This window comes from Monodon monoceros, unplaced genomic scaffold (genome assembly GCF_005190385.1).
Source record: "Monodon monoceros isolate NGI ecotype Baffin Bay Population unplaced genomic scaffold, NGI_Narwhal_1 Super_Scaffold_3, whole genome shotgun sequence".
Taxonomy (NCBI): domain Eukaryota; kingdom Metazoa; phylum Chordata; class Mammalia; order Artiodactyla; family Monodontidae; genus Monodon; species Monodon monoceros.
Genome location: NW_021703780.1, coordinates 67,103,335 through 67,125,248, shown reverse-complemented (window position 1 = coordinate 67,125,248; position 21,914 = coordinate 67,103,335). Strand labels below are relative to the sequence as shown.

Here is a 21,914-nt window from a genome sequence, read left to right as displayed (position 1 = left end):
GGGCCCGCCGCGCGCCCCTCCCCCGGGCTTCCGGCGCTCCCGCCCGCCGAGCCCCCGCGGACCCGCCCCCCGGGCTCGCTCCGGGCCGGGGCGCGAACCCGCAGCAGGGCCCGGGGGCGCGCCGCCCGCGCGGAGGTCCGAACTTCGCAGGGCCGAGGCGGCCGCTGAGCGTCTAGCGGCCGCCGCAACCGGTTGCTTCGGGCCAGCGTGGTGGAGTGCGCTGGGCCTTCCTAGCGCCGCGCGAGCGGGCCTAGGGCTCGCGGGGAACCCGCTGCTCGACCCCAGCCGGGCTTGCCGCTCGGGAGGTCCGTGACCGTTTCGATTTCTGTTCTTAAAGTCTCGTTTTGGACCTTGAAAAGAGGCTATGGAGAGGCGAGCAGAGTGTCCTGAGAAGGCAGGCCTGCCCTGTGGGGAGCAGAAACGCCTTGTGAGAACAGAAATAAATTCCCGCGGAAAGGATGTATGTTAAGTTTTTCACAAGATGTCAGCTGCTCACTGGGTTCTAAAACTGAGCCGTAAAGGACAGGTCACCTGCACGTTTTGTTATGCGCCAGGATTGGGGTAGGACACCCTTGCCAGGGCCAGGCGTTTTATTTAGTGGGGGTTATTCCCAGCGGTTCTCTCAAAGCCATGCGGATGGACGGCCCTCAGCGAGGCTTCGTGAGCCCTGCTTAGCAGTGATATAGTCTTGAGAACCAAGAAACCATCAGAGAGATTTGAAAGGAAATAAGATGGATCTTGTCAATCCCTGCATATGCCTTCTTCTCTGGAACCGCATTTTTCAGATGTCACACTTTATTGCATCGCAAGCAAAATGCCTGAAAATGTAATTGTTCATTTGTCAACTGTCTTGACAGGAGGAAGGAAGATGAGTGTTTTTTTGCATACACTTTGGGGCCTGTTGGCCTCGTGTTTTGAGGGATATGTTGAATCTTTCTAGGCCACAGGTAGATTCAGAGTTGAGATTTGTTTATAATGTCAGAAAAGTAACTGCTTGGTGGAAACGGGAGTGGCCCAAGATCAGGAAACAGTTACATTACTGCTGTTGTCATTGACTAGCTGCCTTATCTTGGGTATGTTTCTTACCCTTTACAGATTTGGTTTTCCTTATTTTCAGAGTTAGAGGATGAGTGGATCATTATTCTGCTGCTTCCAGTTCTAAAATTCGGTGACTTTTTAAAGTGAACGATTAAAAAAATCTCGGTCTTTGAAAGGTTCTACATAAAAGTGCTCACAATGTGCATCTTTATTAAAATACATTTAGAGAAAATATCTTGGGAGCTCTGGATGATTTCATGTAATTATCTGGAAAGATAGTTACACATGTATTTTAATATGTTTTTGAAATTTTATATATATATTCATTTATTTATTGAGGCCTAACTTACAGTAACATTTAAGTACATAGAGTTCAATGACTTTTTACGTATGTATACGCTTTGGTAGCTACACTCAGATTAAGATATAGAGCATTTTCAGCCTCCCGAAGGGCTCTCTTTACATTCTTTCCGTTCAGTAAACACCTTCCCCCTTCCAAGGTGATCACTATACTGACTTCCATCACCACTGGTAAGTTTTGCTTTGCAACAAAACTCTTTTGAGGGTGAAAGGGGGCAATATTAATAAACTGAAGGACAACATGTGTGTAAACCTGGAGTTATGGTCATGGTCGTTTTCGCCCTAATCCTGATGCTTTTATAACAATTCTTACATTTTTTAATATCTAAAATAACTAAAAATTCTGACCTGGGAGACTTCTTAGTCAGAAGATCACTTTTTAGCTGAGGCAGTACTGTGCAGATTTGGTATCTGTGGTTTTTGGGAGTCCTTGTGGACATGGGGCCTGTATTAATCTGTTACTTCTCGTTTTTGGAATACAGCTATATTTGCAGACATTAGGTTTGAAGGATGAATCATGAACTTTCCCAACAAGTCAGATTTAAGTTGTCAGTAGATGAGTCAGTTCCTTAAAGCCTAGAATTTGCTGAGAAAATTAAATGAAAATGGATTTTTTAAAGTTCAGTGAATTAAAGAATGTGGGCATAAAGCTTTAACAACCTTTTAAATGACAGCAATTAACTTGATTTATATATGCAGGATATTTGCCTGGTTTATCAAATCATTAAAACTCTAGCGATGAAAGCAAAAACAAAAAGTAACTAAAAGTTGTATCAGGTGTGTTTTTTTCTTTTTAATTTCAACATGATTAAGATACCTTTTTGTGTTAGACCTAGGAAGTTGGGTTTTTTACATTCCCCCCCTGAAGCAAGTACTTCAGCAATTTGCTTATCCTACCCAAATGCCTTTTAGTATATTCTTGTACCCTTTCTTGTTTCTACTGCTGAAGGAGAGGAGTTAGAGGTTGTAAGTGAATTCTTGTTAGTTCTCACAAAGGTCTGTGTTTTTCTACTGCACGGCCATCTGTGTGATACAAAGTTGGGAACTGTCTGAGGCCTGTGGTAGGGATGTATGGGGCATAGTCCACAAAGTTCAAAGATTTTCTTTTGTGAAATGATTCTGCTGAATAATTGTGTTTTTCTGTGACTAAGTCAGACAGCCAAAAACTAAGCTGAATTTGGTCACTCTACCCCAAGATTCATAGCATCATTAAGAAAGTAATTCATCACTTAGTTGTTATTGATCCACCGGTTTTTATCTCTCCTTCCTTTCTTCCTCCCTCCCTCCCTTCCTTCCTCCTTTCCTTTTTTGGTGGCTCTTTTTAGATTTCTTAGCTTTGGCATTATCAGATATTTAACTTAAAATTTGTTAACTTTTTGAGAGATGCAACTGAAGAGATGCAAAATGAGAAGCACATATGAAAGGGAATTCTGTCTTTTGTTTTTTTGTAAACTATGATTTTTCTCTTTAAAAATGCTTTTCTTATTCATAATCTTGCTGCTTCTGTAGGGTACTTTTGCTTTCACAGTGGTGACTAGACTGGGCTTAGCTGTAGAATGGTGATGTAGAAGCTGCTATCTTTTGACTCTGAAGTCTATAGAAAAGCTGAACTGTCCAAACTTCATTGGCCTTTTTATTATGACTTCATGTCATGTTCACATTAAAGAAATGAATACAATCCAGAAAGCAGAAGACCATAAGGCAGGTATTTTGAATGCTAAATATTTTTTATTAAATCTTTTCTATCTTATAATTTCCTGAAACTTTTCTTTCTGGATTTATTTGGCTGTGAACCAGTATTTCAGAATAATTTAAATGAGAATGAAAGAACATTTAATCAGTAAATGGTATGGTTTTGTTATGGCAGGGTATTTTTATTTCTGTAAATAGAATTTGTTTTCTAACTGGAATGTTTTGTAATTGAAAAAAAAATTTCTTCTTGTACATAGTTGTTAAATTGGCTGAAAGTCTCTGGGGATTTTGGTTACCTGGGAGATTTTGAACCATTAGACTTCAGGGAGTGGGATTTTGATATGACTCTATACTTCTTCAAGTGGAACTGGCCCCACTGGAAAATGTTTACAATAGAAAGGATGTGGTCAGGTTGTTACAAGGTCATTTTTAAGCTTTACAAAAGTGGGAGAGAGGATAAGAAGACAGGTTATTAAAAGAAAGATTATGACTTTACTGTAGACGTTTTAACAAGTTTGACTGTAAATCTTTGCCTGTTGCTGAAAGGCACCTAAAGATTTGTAGTTATTTTTTAGTCTCTTTTATTCAAGAGGATGTTTATAAATTTATTCAGCTCTTTTTGACTTTAGATCATCACTCAAGGACATAATTAAAAAAAATGTTGTCTATATATTGTGCTAAAGGTATTAGGTCCCTGCTGAACTTTGTGGTTTGATAGTTGAGTAACTGCAGAGCCAAGCACTGGACTGTGTGGGTAAAGGCTATACAGTGGCATTTCTAACATGGTGTACAGTGCTGTATGCAGGTGTGTTTGCTTAATCTAGAGAAAGGTTAATCACTAGACTGATTTGGGGTGGATAGGGCAGTTGAGAGTACCTGCTTGGTTTGGGAAAGTTGGTTTTGGGCTGAGATGACATTTGGAGAGGGTCTTAGATGAGAGATGGAGGGAGGTTTGTTGGCAGCTGCAAGTGCAGGACAGTCGTATTTGGAATGACAACATGAGATGGACTGAGAAATTTATCAATCATTAAAATACCTCAAGAGTTTTTCCTGCTGAAATTCAGTTTAAAGTGTTAACCAACAGGTACTTCGATTTAATTCCAAAATATTATATATATATTTTTACCCAGAATAGTTTTAAAATTTATTTTATTTATTCTTGGCTGCGTTGGGTCTTTGGTGCTGCGCACGGGCTTTCTCTAGTTGCGGTGAGCGGGGGCTACTCTTCCTTGCGGTGCGTGGGCTTCTCATTGCGGTGGCTTCTCTTGTTACAGAGCACGGGCTCTAGGCGTGCGGGCTTCAGTAGTTGTGCCTCACGGGCTCTAGAGCGCAGGCTCAGTAGTTGTGGCGCACAGGCTTAGTTGCTCTGCGGCATGTGGGATCTTCCCGGATCAGGGATCGAACACTTGTCCCCTGCATTAGCAGGCGGATTCTTAACTACTGTGCCACCAGGGATGTCCAGGTTTCATTTTTATTATTGAGCAAAATGGGCAGGGGTAGGTGATCTAATAGCTAAAGCTAGAAATATGAAAAACTTTGGGTATTTGATTGTTATTATGGTCATTTATGATATCTGAACCCCTTGACCTCTTAATATAGTTGATGCTTATTATTTTCATTTGTTTCCCTTTTGAAGTTGATTTTAGTCCTCAATCATGGTTTGTATTTGCATTTAAAATATATGTAAGTTTTTATTATTGTTAATATTGATACAAGTAACACTGTACACAAATTGGGAAACAGACTTAATCTGCTCTTAGGCATTATCTGTGCCTGGTTTTCCTTAAGGGCTCCTGGGTGAACTGAGAGAAATTTTAAGTGGCTCTGTTGCCAGTAGTAGTTGTGACACGGGAAGCAGTGGGCTGGGTGGGCTCTTCTGGCCTTGCCTTCTAGGGTGGCTCTCCCTTCTCTGCTGTGAGTGCTTGAGGAGGGCTCCATGACTCCTACAGCCAGATCCAGAGCTTTAAGGCACAACAGGGTTCTGAAAACCGTTTCTCCTCCCAGCCCACCCCTTGACCTTTACCCTGATTTTGGCTTTCTATTAACTTTGAGAGGAGCTCTTTCCAAAGCAGCTATACTACTGAAACCTCAGGTTCTGGTGTGGTATTCTTTTTCCGCCACCTCCTTGAGAGGCTTCCCTACTCTTCCTGTGTCATCTTTGACCTCATTGTTAACCTCCTTTTCCTCTCAAAGAGTTCCAGCCCCTTTAAGCCTGGACCCATTGTCCAGTCTTTTCCTTCCTGGCCAGTACCCTTTACTCTGGTCCCTTTGCCCTTCTGCAGCTTCTGCTCTGTTGAGTACCACCCCTGCCAGTCCAGCCTGTGCCTGCTCTGCTGTGGACAGACTGCCCACTTCAGACCCTGAAGGAGACTTCAGGGTCTCCTCCTATGTGCCACTAGCTCCACACAATCTTAGCTCGAGGCAGACCCTTTTCTTTTTGCCTTCTGTGACCTTTTTGCCTTCTGTGACCTTTTCAGACCCTCCCTTGGTGGATTCCCCCACATTTAGACTTCATCTAGCCCTTATGCCCCCCTAAACCTTTCTGCTGAGCTTCAGATCCATATATCCTCTGTTCCATATATCCTCTGTTCTCTGGGCCTGTCCAGTTTGGATGCTCTGCTGGCCTCTCAAAATCTACAGGTCCTGAACAGAATCCCTCAGTCTACCTTAAAGCTACTCCTCTAGCCCGCCCATCTGCCTAGGTCTCTTTTTTTACCTTCCTTCTTAGTGATGGCTTCCATTTTTTTCCCCCAACAGCTTTCCCGTGGAACTGAGTTTTATTCTTGAATTACCAACCCTTTACTTGAGAATGTGCAGTTCTGACTCCTTGGCTTTCAAACATTTTTAGAAGCTATGGGACCCTTTGTTAAGTGAAATCTTTCTAGGAAACCCAATATGTAAAATAAGTAAAACTAGAGTTCTGGTGGAAGGGGAGTGAAGGGTCAGCATCCTGTCCTGCCACTTAGGCCTTCTGGTGCTGCCCTCTTCCTCTTCCGAGGCAGAGCTGGTATCTGGTCCTTGGACTCTATAAGTGGAACTTTCTGGAGTTGCTCAGTACTGCCTGAGGGCACTCTGCTTGTCGGAAAATCACTTGATCTGTTCTGCACCCCACCTCTTTCCCATTGGTTTTATTTTAATTGTGACTGGTAAATTAACGCCGCGATGAATCTTGCCAAGGAAAAGGAAAGCCACTTTGGAAAGTGAAACTAGGTATTAAAAAGAGCCAACTCCTTTAAATGCTGAAACCTTCAAAAGTGCCCAAGGGTTTCTTTCAAGTTTTATGGAAGTCTCTACTAACTTACTCTCTTAAAAGCTGCTTTTCTACAACATGAACATGCAAGTAAACTTAGTTTAGTTTTACTGTTTTTGTTTTGTTCCTTTACCAGTATAGCAGGTTTGTTCAACCCATAATATAACTAAAATGTTAAATATTTGCAGTTAAAAATATGTTCTGTTGCCTCCAAATGGTTGTCCATACCCTCCATCCTCTGCCCCTCCTTCTCCAATCCATCTGACACACTGTGGCCAGATAGCTCTTTCTAAACAAACTTGATTTTATCACATAAACTTATTCTGCTGCCAGCAGGGGAAAGTCCAGGCTCCTCAGGAATGTGCACAGAATCCTTGAGGAGCTTGTCCCCTCACCTGCCCAGCTTAGCCCCCTCTCACACACGCCCGTCCCTCCAGCCACGCCCACACCCTGGTCCTCTGCACATACTATCCTCTGCATGTCCAGTGTGTCCTCCACTAACACAAGGCTCCCCAAATATCAGTCTCGCATGTACCAATCTCATGCTTTTGGCCATATTTGATTACCATAATTATTCTTTTAATATTTTAAAAATTTACTTTAAATTTTTGACTATTTTATTTTTTTAAATATTTATTTATTTATTTGGTTGCGCCAGATCTTAGTTGCGGCATGCAGGATCTTTAGTTGTGGCATGCGGACTCTTAGTTGTGGCACGCATGCGGGATCTAGTTCCACGACCAGGGATTGAACCCAGGCCCCCTGCACTGGGAGCATGGATTCTTACCCACCGGACCACCAGGGAAGTTCCTAAAATTTTGACTTTTTAACTTAAATTTTATAAATCATTATTACATTTTAAAAATAAAAATAATGAAATACAAGTAATAGTAAGTCTAATCGTTTTATCCAAATATATTCCTTCAGTAAGTTTCTTATTTATTTATTTATGGCCGTACCACGTGGCTTGTGGGATCTCAATTCCCTGACCAGGGATTGAACCCAGGCCCTGGCAGTGAAATCCTGGAACCCTAACTGCTAGGCAGCCAGGGAACTCCTAAGGTTCTCAACAAAGCCTTTGTACTTAAAATTTTTACAAACTATGTACCTCATAACAGGGGATATTACGGATTTTTTTTTTTTTTTTAGGTGTGATAATGGTGTTGTGACTATATATGAGAATGCCCTTATTCTTGGGAGAAGCAAGCTGAAGAGTTTAGAGCTGAGGTATCATGATGTCTCATGATGTCTTCAACACTTTCAAATGGCTCATAAAGTATACATGTATGCACATATGTATAGAAAAATAAAGCAAATCAGGAAAATTTTCATAACTTTTGAGTCTTAAGTGGAGAGTATTTGGAATTTTTTCAAAATCTGTTTGAAAATTTTGATTAAAGGTTGTCTTGGCTTAAGTATAAAAATGGCTGCAAAAAAAGTTGGTATTAAAAAAAGTTTTTAACCCCAGTACACAATGAGTAACATACATACATACACACACACATACACATACATATACAGAGAGCACAGACCCACTTGTTGAAGTGATATTTAGACTACCCGCATATTCAGTGTTGTGGGAAAACCAAATGCTAGTGAAATTTTTTTAAAAAAAATTTAATTTTTAAATTGAGGTATAATTGACATACAACATTATATTAGTTTCAGGTGTAAAACTAATGATTTGATAATTGTATATATTGGGAAATGATCACCACAATAAGTCTAGTTAACATCTGTCACCATACCTAGTTACAAAATTTTTTTCTTATGATGAGAACTTTTAAGATTTACTCTCTTAGATACTTTCAAATGTGTAATACAATATTATTAACTATAGTCGCCATGCTGTACATTACATTTCCATGACTTATTTTATAACTAGAAGTTTGTACCTTTGAAGTTCTTAATAAATCCTCTTTAAGCAATACCTGTGAAGTTGCAGTTGCATGTTTTATATGTTAACTCTTTTTCCCCTTCCACCTTAATGATGCTATGTAAATACTTGAAAAGAACGTCTTCAGCAGCCCCTAAATTTTCTCATGTTGTGCTTAGGGGACTACACTAAGGAGATTCTTGCTTGTCCTGTAAGACTCAGGTCTCCTGTAGAGTTTTCCTCCCTGGACTTCTCCAGGCCAGATTAACTACCCTTTGCCCTGGGTACTCACATATTCTCCTCTTGTGAATATTACAATTGTAATTATTTGTTCAGTGTCTATACCAGATTGAGGGCTCATGGTGAGAGACCCTGTTTTATTCTTTATCGGTACCTTGCAGACAATGTAGCAGAGTAGACAGTAGATGAATTATAGCTGAACGAAAGCATAGAAGCAATACTGCAGCACCATCATTTATAACATTATTTCTACTCTAAAATGTATTATTTGCTAAACAAGAAACTATGATGTTTAATCAGATCCTGTCTTGTCACTCCTAGGCTTAGAGCCTGCTAGTGGCTTTCCATAGTAATTACAATAAAATCCAAACTCCTTTTGTGGTCTGTAATGCCCTTTGTGATTTGTTCCCTGCCCACCTCTGCCACTTTTCCGCCTGCTTTCCCACAATCCAGCCACATGTCTTTTCTGTCCCTCCAAGTACACTGAGTTTGTTACATTTAGTTCCTTTCATCAGAGGGGTCAGCTCAGTAATGAAACCTTTCCTAAACATCCTTACCTCCGCTCCCCTGGCTTTTCATGTCTCATTACTGTTTGGTTTTCTTCATGGCACTTATCACTATGTGAAATTATCTTATTTTTAGCTCATTCTAATATTTAAATTTAAAAGTTTAATTTATTATAAAGTGTTTTAGAGCCCCACTGTAGAGAATATTAAAACCTACTCCAGGAATGTTTTCCCTTATTGTTCCTTGTGGGAAAACTAGACAGTGCACTAACGCATTGTTCTTCTGTTTGCTGTTGTAAACTCCATGAAGATAGGAACCAGGTCTGTCCTTTAATCAGCATGGCATCCCTGTACTGAGAATGGGGCGTAGCAAATACATATATGTTACGTGGAGGTATGAATAAACAGCCAACTTGTAGATGATCTAAGAAAAAAATTTTTTTAAACTCTGGAGATTTGGGGGCAGTATTATAGTTTAGTTTTGAATCTTCAGAATTTTTTTTTTTTATGAGAAGTCAATATTTTGTCATATTTTGCAGCTTGGAGTGTCTGTTTATTGTTTTAGGTGAGCCACATTCCTTTCCTCAACTTCATTTTCTTTATAACTTATAACATCACTTTTTCGAGGATAACTGCCCATCTTCAGATCTTTGACACAAATGGATTTCCATTAGTAAAAATCAAATTGAAGGGCATTAGCTCCAGTCATTTGCTTTACTTTTCATGATAGTAGTTACAGAGAGGCAATCACCAGTCTGGTTCTATATGAGCGTAGGATGGGGCAATTCTGTTGATACTTCCTTTGCCCTCATGGAGAGCCTGTTATTTGCAGGTGCATGAGCCCCAGGTTGAGCTTCAGAATAAAATCCAGTGGATCCATTGTCCTCCCACCATTATTAATTGAATTGATGCTCTTACTGTGGTAGGAGTGCTGATGATGTTGTATTTGTATGAGGACTGGGGATACCTGAGAACAGGGGAGGGACCACAGAAGTGAAAGAGGGTTGACCAGACTTAGACTTTGCCTATAATCCTTCCCACCCCCTCCTCAGTCCTGCCTGGAAATGGAGACGTTTTGGAAATTGTGACGCTATGGGGGAAAAAGCCCTCTATTTTTTTAATGAAAAAAAATTTTTTTTTGTTTTGATATATTTTGTTCTGCTTCCATGCACAAAGCAAAAATGAGTTAATACTCTAGTTTTTTACTTAACTGATTTTTGGCTGGAGAGACTTTAGAAAATTTGGACTCTTCAGTAATTCTGAAGTTCTTTGTTTAGAAACAAAAAGATATTATGTAAAACTGTTTACTCATAGTATGTGATATTAACATGTAAAATGTAATTGAACTTTAGTTGCATATCTATTAATATATTTGAATCATTTAAACTTTGATTACAGTGGAGCCAAATATTTAAGGGATTTTTGCATCTTGGTTTGAGGAGGAAGTATACATTTTTTTTTTTATCACGGTTGGCAGAAAGTTGAAAGTTACTGTGGGTAGAATGAACCTCTTCCTATACCACCCCTCCACCCACCCGTTTTACTGAATTCAAATGTTGCCACAAAGAATTTAGAGATAATAAATTCTTTTAATAGGCATCACTTTTTCTTGCATTGCTTTGTTTTTATCATAATCACAGACTTAAGTACTTAATCTTTTTGTTTGTTTGCTTGTTTTTCAGCCACTCCGTGGCCGTGCATCATGTGGAATCTTAGTTCCCTGACCAGGGATCAAATCTGTGCTCCCTGCAGTGGAAGCTAGAGTCCTAGCCACTGGACCTCCAAGGAATTCCCTTAATCTTTTTTTTTAAACAGGGATACATGTACGTAGTAAAATATTTTTTGAATAGTGAAAAAGAGTGTACAGTACTCCTTTACTGAGATCCCTAGTCCTTCAGTCTGTTCTGTACAATTTTTTTTTTTTGGCCACACCACACGGCATCGATCTTTGTTCCCCAACCAGGGATCGAACCCGTACCCCCTGCCTTGGAAGCTTGGAGTCTTAACCACTGGACTGCTAGGGAAGTCCCCTCAGTCCCTTCTGCAGGCCACTGTTATTCCTAGTTTTTTTTGTTTTCTTCCAGAAAAATTCTATTTGTATAATATGTATTTCTCCACCCACTTCAAAAAACTCAATTGGTAGTGCTCTTTTCATTTAAAATGTCTTGGATATATCCAAGTTCACAGAGATCTGCCTTCTTTTTTTTTTTTTTTTGCTTTTTTTTTTGCGGTACGCGGGCCTCTCACTGTTGTGCCCTCTCCTGTTGTGGAGCAACAGGCTCCGGACGCGCAGGCTCAGCGGCCATGGCTCACGGGCCCAGCCGCTCCGCGGCATGTGGGATCTTCCCGGACCAGGGCACGAACCCATGTCCCCTGCATCGGCAGGCGGACTCCCAACCACTGTGCCACCTCGGAAGCCCTGCCTTGTTCTTTTAATGATTGCCTAGTAGTCTGTTAATGGCTGCTCCATAATTTATTCAGTCAGTATTTCCAGTTTTTTATGCTATAAACAGCGTCATGGACTAATAATGATAACTGCATTTGCTTGGATTAAGACAAACTTTCTAATACTGAATGTGTTTTTTCTGAGTTAATGTGTTTGTATAAGTAGACTGTTCTTCAGCACTGGGTGCAGTAGAATAAGGGGAGCAGGAGATAAAGTCTCTGCCACTCCTTCCCCTTCCTGTGGGGCAGGAGGGGTAGAGGGGGCAGAGTTCCCAGCCGAGTCTTGGGAGGCTGAGATGTCTGAAGATGTCCACAGACTGTGAGGTGTTAACCATGCCTTTAAAGCCCAAGACCTGTGTGTGTGCTGCTTGTTATCAATTTAGTTTATTTGTGTTTGTGTTTTGGTTTTGAGAAAATCACAGCAGCATGGATTGGCTAACAAATTATTTTCTGGAAATTTTTTTGTATTTTGTTCATTGGCAGTAATACAGCTAATTTTTTTTTAAGTTGCTTTTTATCGAGCTACTTGATAAGGAATTTTAAACAGAATGGTATGGTTCCAGTATCGTAACTTCTGAAGAAACTGAATTTGGAATCTTGATGCATTATGTAGCTGAATCTTAAAGTGTTATTATATTTCAGTAATCTGAGTTCTTACTTCTTACCCTTTATTGGAAGAACTTGAGAACACTCCCTCATTCATACCCCCATCAGTATCTCCTCTGTGTACTGCCATTGCCTCTAAAATACTGTCGTCAAAAAATGGGTAACAATTCATGGTAGTATATTCCTAACCCACGGCTGTCATTGCTTGCACAGAGGGTGCACACACTGGGCCAGCAACGGGCGGGCACTGATGGTCCACAAGTGCTAGTGCCCTTCCCTGCAGGGGCTTGCAGCCGCTGAGTGCACTATGGGCTTTCCGGAGTCAAGTGTGTTTGCTTTGCTGTGGCATTCTTTCTGCCATTTATTTTGTATTCTAGTGAGTAGTTTTGACCCATGAAGGCAGACAGAAGGATGCGACTTGTAGACTTGGACTTGTGGCAAAGAGACAGCATAACATAGTATGGCAAAAAGCAAGTTCTTATGGGTTGATAAGGTGCCTTCAGAAAGTGATCTCAGGACTTTCCTGGTGGTGCAGTGGTTAAGAATCCGCCTGCCAATGCAGGGGACACGGGTTCAATCCCTGGTCCGGGAAGATCCCACATGCTGTGGAGCAACTAAGCCTGAGAGCCATAGCTACTGATCCCATGCGCCACAACTACTGAAGCCTGTGCACCTAGAGCCCCTGCTCCACCACAAGAGAAGCCGCTGCAATGAGGAGCCTGCGCACCACAACAAAGAGTAGCCCCCGCTCGCCACAACTAGAGAAAGCCCACATGCAGCAATGAAGACCCAGTGCAGCCAAAAAAATAAATAAATTAAATAAATAAATAAATAAGTGATCTCAGGGAAAAGAAGTATAGAAATCGGCAATTAGATTTAGTCAAGTTCCTTATATTGTGAAAAGCATTGTAAGCAACAGGGTAGCCTGGCAAGTTGGACCATTCAATGTTTAAAGAACGGGTGGAAGAAACAATGGTTTGAAGGCTTGTTTTAACGTCAGAGGATTTGAAGAGGACTGTAGAGCAAGCAAATTACCTGTGGATAATGCCTAATAAATTCACACAGGAGCTCTGCTTTAATGCCCTCTCAGGTGAAAAAGGCACTCCCGATTGGTCAGTGTGCACACCAGGACTGTCAGCAGTGCTGACCTTGAGGCACCTCGAGGTAGTGGGCACTGAATTTCCTTCTCTTGTGAGAATGACATTACCCCTCCCTGGAGGCAGGAACGTTATTGCTGCATTAGAAAGTTGTGGTTTTTTCCTCTCTACTGAATTGGAGGTACCGTGATCTGTTGACATAGAAATTTATTCAGAAAACTTCATAAAGTGGTGGTGCCAGGAGTTTAGGGAATACAAAGTTGAGTAAATTCCCTGCCCTTGAGAAGCTTATAGTACCAGGATAAGATATGATACAAAATAGCTAGTGTTTAAGTGCTGTCAGAAAGGTACAAAGTGCCTCCTATGGAAGATAGTTTGACAGGGCTGGGAGGAGGGGCTAACATTTTTGTAGGGTATTATTTTGAGAAATGGTTTTTGTGGAATAATGTTTGTGGGAGTAAAGGTCAGGGAGTGAGTAATCTTTGAATACTTATATATTATTAGTGTAAGACTTTCTCAGACTTAAGACATTTCAGTTTTTGTTTTTTTTTAAACAGTGTTTATTAACTTGGACTTTGAATTTAACTTACAGCATGTGGCACTTGTGATTTATTTATTTTTGGCTGTGTTGGGTCTTCATTTCTGTGCAAGGGCTTTCTCTAGTTGTGGCAAGCGGGGGCCGCTCTTCATCGCGGTGCACGGGCCTCTCACTATCGCGGCCTCTTTTGTTGCGGAGCACAGGCTCCAGACGCGCAGGCTCAGTAGTTGTGGCTCACGGGCCTAGTTGCTCCGCAGCATGTGGGATCCTCCCAGACCAGGGCTAGAACCCGTGTCCCCTGCATTAGCAGGCAGAGTCTCAACCACTGTGCCACCAGGGAAGCCCCAACATTTCAGTTTTTAATGGAGACAAGGTCCAGTATAAAATAAGAAAATAATCCTGAACTTTTCCTTTTCAAATCCCTTTCCAAGCCTTTATCTTTAGTGCTGCTTCCTCCTAAAGCTGTTTAACTTTGGTGAGGTTCCCACCAACTTTCCCTCTTTGAGAGTACCAGAAGAAGCAAACAACTAGCTACAGTGATCTTGGGCTATTATATCTGAAACTGAAGGCAGGCTCATTGGGACCTGCCTGGAACTGGAGTGAGCAGCAGTCAGAACACGGGGATGGAGGGGAAACTCTGTTAACTTGTGTCCATAAGCATGCAGCTTGGCAAGATTACAGTATTCCTAAATGGGCCCCAAACTTTTTACTTTGTTATCTGTTGAGTTCCCCTAATTTGCTGTTTCATTGCTGAGGGAGGTTATTATGCTGAGTGCTTATATGTGAGTCATTTGCTGTTTTGATTTATTAAAATTTTTATAACCCTGGCATGTTATGTATTAATTTTTCTGTATATTGAATATTATAGGAAGTTAATTTGCAATTATTACATTTTCTTTGGCTAATTATATTCTCACCTGGTAGGAGTCAGATAGAAATTTTTTTTTTTATAACCTAGGAGGGTACAGTTGCCTGCATCATCAATTTTATTTATATTTAATTAATTAATTAATTAATTTTTGGTTGCGCTGGGTCTTCGTTGCTGCACGTGGGCTTGCTCTAGTTGCTGGGGGGGGCTACTCTTCATTGTGGTGCGCGGGCTTCTCATTGCGGTGGCTTCTCTTGTTGCGGAGAACGGGCTCTAAGCACATGGGCTTCAGTAGTTGTGGCACGTGGGCTCCGTAGTGCAGGCTCAGTAGTTGTGGCTTACCGGCTCTAGAGCGCAGGCTCAGTAGTTGTGGCGCACGGGCTTAGTTGCTCTGCAGCATGTGGGATCTTCCTGGACCAGGGCTCGAACCAGTGTCCCCTGCATTGGCACGCAGACTCTCAACCACTGTGCCACCAAGGAAACCCTAGAAATTTCTATTGTTGTGGATTTCAGGGACCAGCCCGTGACTTTTTAATGATCACATAGGAGTTCAAGATATATTCAGAATTTGCTCAGCATCCTCACTGTCATTACTTTCGTCTTAGCTATCATCCAGTCTCATTTGGATTATTACAGTAGCCTCCTAACTGATTCCCCTCCTTCTGCCCTTGCTTCCTCCAGGCTACCCTTGACACAGTGAGATTCTGTTAACAGGTAAGTCAGATGATGTCACTCCTCTGCTCAGAATTTCCTGCTTTCACTCAAGTCTTTGTCATATCCCAGAGGCTCCACGGCTTAGCCTTCCCACCTCTCAGACTTCCTCCCCACTATCTGCTCTCCAATAAGCCCGGGGGCTCCCACCTGAGGGCCTTTGCACGTGTTGTCTCCTCTGCCATGAATGCCTTCCTGGAGATACGTGCATGACTAGCTGTCTTGCTTCCTTGGGGTCTTTCCCCCAAAATCACCTCAGTGACCTGTGTGATTAAAATTTCAACCCTCCTGGTATTACGCTCAGTGAAGTAAGTCAGTCAGAGAAAGACAAATACTGTATGATATCACTTATATGTGGAATCTAAAAAATAAAACGAACTAGTGACTGTAACAAAAAAGAAACAGACTTGCAGATATAGAGAACAAGCTAGTAGTTACCAGTAGGAAGTGGGGCAAGATAGGGGTAGGGGATTAAGAGAGGTACAAACTACTATGTATAAAATAAATAAGCTACGAGGATATATTGTCCAGAGCAGGGAATATAGCCAATATTTTAATAACTATAAATGGAGTATAACCTTTAAAAATTGTGACTCACCATGTTGTACACCTGAAACTTATTACCTATTTTTTTTTGTAAATTTATTTTATTTAGTTATTTATTTTTGGCTGCGTTGGGTCTTCTTTGTTGTGCGTGTGTTTTCTCCAGTTGCAGCGAGCGGGGGCTGCTCTTCCTTGCAGTGCAAGAGCTTCTCATTGCGGTGGCTACTCTTGTTGCGGAGCACGAGCTCTAGGCGTGTGGGCTTCAGTAGTTGTAGCTCGCGGGCTGTAGAGCATAAGTGCAGTAGTTGGTGCATGGGCTTAGTTGCTCCGTGGCATGTGGGATCTTCCCGGACCAGGGATTGAACCCGTGTCCCCTGCATTGGCAGGTGGATTTTTTTTTTGTGTGTGTGGTATGCGGGCCTCTCACTGTTGTGGCCTCTCCCGTTGCGGAGCACAGGCTCCGGACGCGCAGGCTCAGCGGCCACGGCTCACGGGCCCAGCCGCTCCGCGGCATGTCGGATCTTCCCGGACCGGGGCACGAACCCGTCTCCTGCATCGGCAGGCGGACTCTCAACCACTGAGCCACCAGGGAAGCCCTGGCAGGTGGATTCTTAACCACTGCGCCACCAGGAAAGCCCCTTAGTACCTAATTTTGTAAATCAACTATACCTCAATTTAAAAAAAAGAAAATTTCGGGCTTCCCTGGTGGCGCAGTGGTTGAGAGTCCGCCTGCCGATGCAGGGGACGCGGGTTCGTGCCCCGGTTCAGGAAGATCCCACATGCTGTGGAGCGGCTGGGCCCGTGAGCCATGGCTGCTGAGCCTGCGCGTCCGGAGCCTGTGCTCTGCAACGGGAGAGGCCACAACAGTGAGAGGCCCGCGTACTGCAAAAAAAAAAAAAATTTCAACCTCCTGCAAAATTTCATATCCCTGCCCCTGATTATTTTTTTTCTCCTTAGCGTTTATTATCTAACACTGTGTATTTTACTTCTCTAGCCTGTGTATTATCTCTCTCCTGCACTTGAATGTTAGCTCTTTGACGACAGGGATTTTTGTTTATGCTGTATCTCCAGCACCTAGAACAGGGTCTTGCCTACAGTAGGTGCTCAGTAAGAAGTTGTTGACTGAATGGATGAATGAATATTTTATAGCATAGCTCCCCACCCTGGGTTGTAAATTATATAAATTCTGAATTTGGTAGGCTATCAGACAATGTCTAGTCAGGAAACCACTCCTAGGTGCTTCAATCAAAAGGGGATACAATTCTATGTGTATAACTGAGTCACTTTGCTGTACTGCAGAGATTGGTACAACATTGTAAATCAGCTATACGTCAATTAAAAAAAGGGGGGGTATGATTCTAGGAATTGGATACAAAAGGAAGGGCTGGAGGAGCAAAGAGGAAGGTGGTATTGTGTAGAGCCCACACACCACCATTTTTCACCTATACTGCTGGAGTTCACTAACTGCCAAGCAGGAACGCCTGCCAGGGCTGCTGCCAGAGTGGGGTGAGAGCACAACTGACAAGGGGGGCTGGCGATGCAGATTCACACCTGATGATTCAGGGAGAGTCTAGAATGTTAAACATGGGGCTGAGTACCAACATAAACTATCCAGCACAGGTGGTATTTATTTAATTCATATGTAGAGATAAATAAACTTAGATGTAGGACAAACTAAATTAATAGCAAGGGTAAGATCTGAGATCATGAGTGCAACCTTAAAAGCTAAGAATTAAATTCCAACTTAGCCTAGTCACATCCATGTGTTGAACCACAAAACTGAACTCAGCCTCTCGAAATGGAACACGACAGGAAACATATCTTCACTGTGGCCGTGATCTCTTAGTGTGATTAAGTGCTCATTTCCGTGAGTTCAGAAAATCTGTGTTTAGGCCCAGTTGTGTCCCAGATTAGATCTCTGTCACTTACAAGATCATACTGGCCTCTCCTAATCTGATTATAGTCCTTACTCAGAGCCCTGATATCAGTTCTTGGTCTAAGATGTGACAGGCTTGTATTTACGGTACCTCTGATTGAGTGCTCCTCCCTTTGCTGCTCAGATCATTCTCACCGCCCCCACACCCCCCAAGACACATTGCCAGCATCTTGTTGCTCCTTTTCTCGCTTATGAACAAGGATACCAAGGTCTAAATATACTTGATTGCAAACTGTATTCACGTTCAGTGCTCGTCAGTATTTATGACATGAATCTATTACTGATAAACTTATTTTTGATTAGGGATGGCAACATTTAAATCTCTCAAGATGTGGAGGGAGATCATAGTGGAAATGGTAGGAATTAGTGGGACTTCTGTTGCCTATTTCCCTGCTTCTCTAGGCCCCAATTAAAATTGGCCTAGGGTTTTAGGTTGAACGTCTGTTTCTTGGATGTGAGGTCTGTCACTGATAGATCAAAAAATACTTCTTCCACCTACCCCCCAAAAAAGAAAGACAAAATGAAATCCTATGCAGTGATTACATTTACAGATTTAGAATTCTACTGTAATTTATTTATGAAATTCACATCTTTGCTTTTTTCCTTAAATCTGAAATTCTAAGGCCTTTTAATGTTAAAAGTTATCTTCAGGGAATAATTTATCATGTTTTTGGTGAATTAAATAATTTATGTTCAAGTACTAGCTTATTTCATTCATCAGGTTATTTTGGATTTCTGTAATGCTAATTATTTTTCTTAAACGATGATCCTTTTCTACTTGTAAACTAAATAAATGGATCTTTCATGTGCCAGTTTGGATCCATCTCATTATGTTCATGGATTCACTTGTAAGGATAAAATCAGTCTTAAAATTGTGACTAGCTGCAGTCCCTTACTTTCCTAATAGGATTATTTTCTTCAGTCTAAACAAACTGAAAATAAACTTCTATGATTTTTGTTTTCCCATAGACCAGAGTATTTCTGTAGCAAAAAAATTAACTACTGCCAGAGCAGCTTACATTCTTCTGTTCTCTGTGCCACCTAATAAATGAGGCCTTCACAGCAGCATCTCTACCACTGACAGCAGCAACATTTTGAAATGTTGGAGTCATGGAGGAGGAGGGCCATTTTGGCTGGGGATGCTGGCCTCTGGTGGATTTGCATTTAGTCTTCTGTAAGTCCCTTTCAGAATTTGAAGTGCGCTTTATTTATTTATTTATTTGCGGGTACGCGGGCCTCTCACTGTTGTGGCCTCTCCCCTCTCCCGTTGAGGAGCACAGGCTCCGGACGCGCAGGCCCAGCGGCCATGGCTCATGGGCCCAGCCGCTCCGCAGCATGTGGGATCCTCCCGGACCAGGGCACGAACCCGTGTCCCCTGCATCGGCAGGCGGACTCTCAACCACTGAGCCACCAGGGAAGCCCTGAAGTGCGCTTTAGAGAGAAATATTGCCTCATCAGAATTCTAGGAAAAAAATGTTCTGTTTAAGTTTAAGCAAAAACCATTTATTTTCCCTTTCTGCATGCTTCCACTGCTTCCTCCTTTTAAACGATTTTATTCCTCCCCTAAAGTTGCTCTGTTTTTGAGCTGTGGTTGTTGGAGACTGTCATAGAAAGGAGGCTGGGCTGGAAGTCTGTGACACTGAGCCAGTGGGAGGGCCCGCAGACACTCCCAAGGAGCCAATGTCTTAAGAAAACGCCTTTAGAAACTGTTATCAGTTCATTTAAAATAAGTCTCCAGAGGGCAACAGAGCTCACTTGAGCTAGGAAAATAGCTTTGACCCAGAGATACTTACTTTTTTTTTTTTTTTTTTGCAGTACTCGGGCCTCTCACTGTTGTGGCCTCTCCCGTTGCAGAGCAACAGGCTCCGGATGCGCAGGCTCAGCGTCCATGGCTCACGTGCCCAGCCGCTCCGCGGCGTGTGGGATCTTCCCGGACCGGGGCACGAACCCGTGTCCCTTGCATCGGCAGGCGGACTCTCAACCACTGCGCCACCAGGGAAGCCCGAAATACTTTTGACTTCTTAGAGGCATTTACTCTTATTTAACTTTTTATTATGGGAAATTTTAAACATACACAAACGAAGAGGTTTTAACAGTGTATCCCATTTACCGATCACCCCTCATTAACATTTTGCTCTTTTAGAGGCATTTTTTCTAATGCATTTAGGCATAAAGCGCTTGCATTTTATAATTATCTTTTTCTCCTCTTGGCATTACGTTTTAAGCAAAATTTTCTCCTCATTTACATTGGCAAATTTAAGTGTGTACTAGTAACTCCTGAGACTAGTTGTAGAGAAGCAATAATTTGATCTTTCAATAGAAATGCACTGAGTATAAAATAAACAGATTGCTGCTAGAGCTGTACTTTACAAATAGGTTATATATAGAATATTACTGTTAGGCTCAACTTAGCCGACAGCGAACCTCTACTTTCACTTACAGTATGGAAAAATCTGTATTATAAAACTCTGGTGGAAACCTGGCTATAGATAGGAAATGTTTTCTTTTCTTCCCTTCTTTTCTCTCCTTCCTATGTCCTTGAATTATTTCTTCTTTCTGCCACTCATTCTACAAATATTTATTGGCACTGCATGTACAACCCAAACAGGGAAGCTTGTATTTTGGGAAAGTAGGGAGATAATAAACTAGTAAGGAAATAAATAGAAGCTAGTATTTGTGATAAGTACTTGGCTGGTAGGCTGAGTGATGTTAGAGAATAAGATGAGGACATGCTCGGTAGGGTGATGAGAAAAAATCTTCCTGTGCTGGTGACTTTTAGACTTACGATGTGAAGGGTGAGAAGCAGCTGTGTGAGGAGCACTTTGGGCAAGGGGATAGTACTTAGGAAAGAGTCTGAGGTGAGTTAGGAACCAACAGAGGGAGTATGATTGGAAGGAAGATGGAGTGTTAAGTAGGGACCAGACCTTCCAGGGCCTTGTAGATCCTGGTAAGGAGTTTGGAGTTTATTACTTAGGAAGTTACTGAAAGGCTTTAAGTATGATTGTGACAGGATCTATTTTGCCTTTTTTTTTTTTTTTTCTAGCTGTGCCGCATGGCTTGCGGGATCTTAGTTCCCAACCAGGGATTGAACCCGTGCCCTTTGCAGTGGAGGCGTGGAGTCCTAACCACTGGACCACCAGGGAATTCCCTTTGCTTTGCCTTTAAAAAGATTTCTATCTGCTGTGTAGAGAACAGACTTCCAAGTGTGAAAGGAGAGGCAGTTTGGAGGCTACTGCAATAGTCCAGGTGGCTTGGATTAGGATGATGGTGAAAATGGAGAGAAGTGGTTAATTTCAAGATATATGGTCACAGTAGACTCAGTACGATTTACTAATGGACGGAGTGAGGGTGATTGAGCCATTGACCATGGTTTCTAAGTTTTTGGCTTGATTGGTTGTTTATCACTGAGATGGGGAAGGCTGGAGAGGGTTGGGTTTAGAAGCAAATTAGAGTTCTGTTTTGCTTGCCTGTGCAACATTGAAATGGAGATTCCAAATGAGTAGTTGGACATATGTGTCTGGAGCTCAGGGAGCAAGTGCCATGAATTTGCATGATATCGCCCAGGAAGAGAATGTTGGATGTATATGGGAAAAAGAGAACTCAGCACTTAGCTCTGAGGAATTCCAAGATTTAGGGTTTGTGTGATTCTGGAGGAGCCAGCAAAAGAGAGTGAGATGGATTGGACAGAGAGGAAGAAGGAAAACCAGGACAGTAGTGTCACAGTAGCTGAGAGGAGAAAATGCTTTGAATAGTTTACTTTATAGATGGGGGGGCCTGGTGAGACCAGAGAGGAAACCATTGGATTTGGTGATTGCAAGGTCATTGGTGATCTGACCAAGAGTAATGTCAGTGTGTTAGGATAGACTAGCCAGATTAGGGAGGAAGTGAGGAAATGGCACATGTAGACAAGCTTCTGAGATGAGATTTCTTACTGTGAAGGGAAAGCAGAGAAATGGAGTTCTTAGAGGGCATGACGGGGTCAGGAGAGGTTTTCTTTGATTATTGAGATGGCAGCATTAGAGTGTTTGTATGTTCCTCTGATGTGACTAATCCTGTGGAAATGTAGTACAGAAGGAATAACTGATGTTGTTATATTATTAAGTGGGTGAAAGGGGTGGAATTTAGAGCCTCTGGAAAGGGCGTTTCCTTTGTCTGAAAGATGGAAACAGATGCAAGCAGGTGATGGGAAAATAAAGGTAGTTCTTGGC

The 21,914-nt window shown here is 42.0% G+C and overlaps 1 protein-coding gene across 1 annotated transcript in view; it reads left to right on the top strand.

Annotated features, from left to right (window-relative positions):
* The window catches only part of SFMBT1 (Scm like with four mbt domains 1), a 132,535-nt gene that overhangs the window by 864 nt on the left and 109,757 nt on the right, over window positions 1–21,914 (top strand). The window lies entirely within an intron of this gene.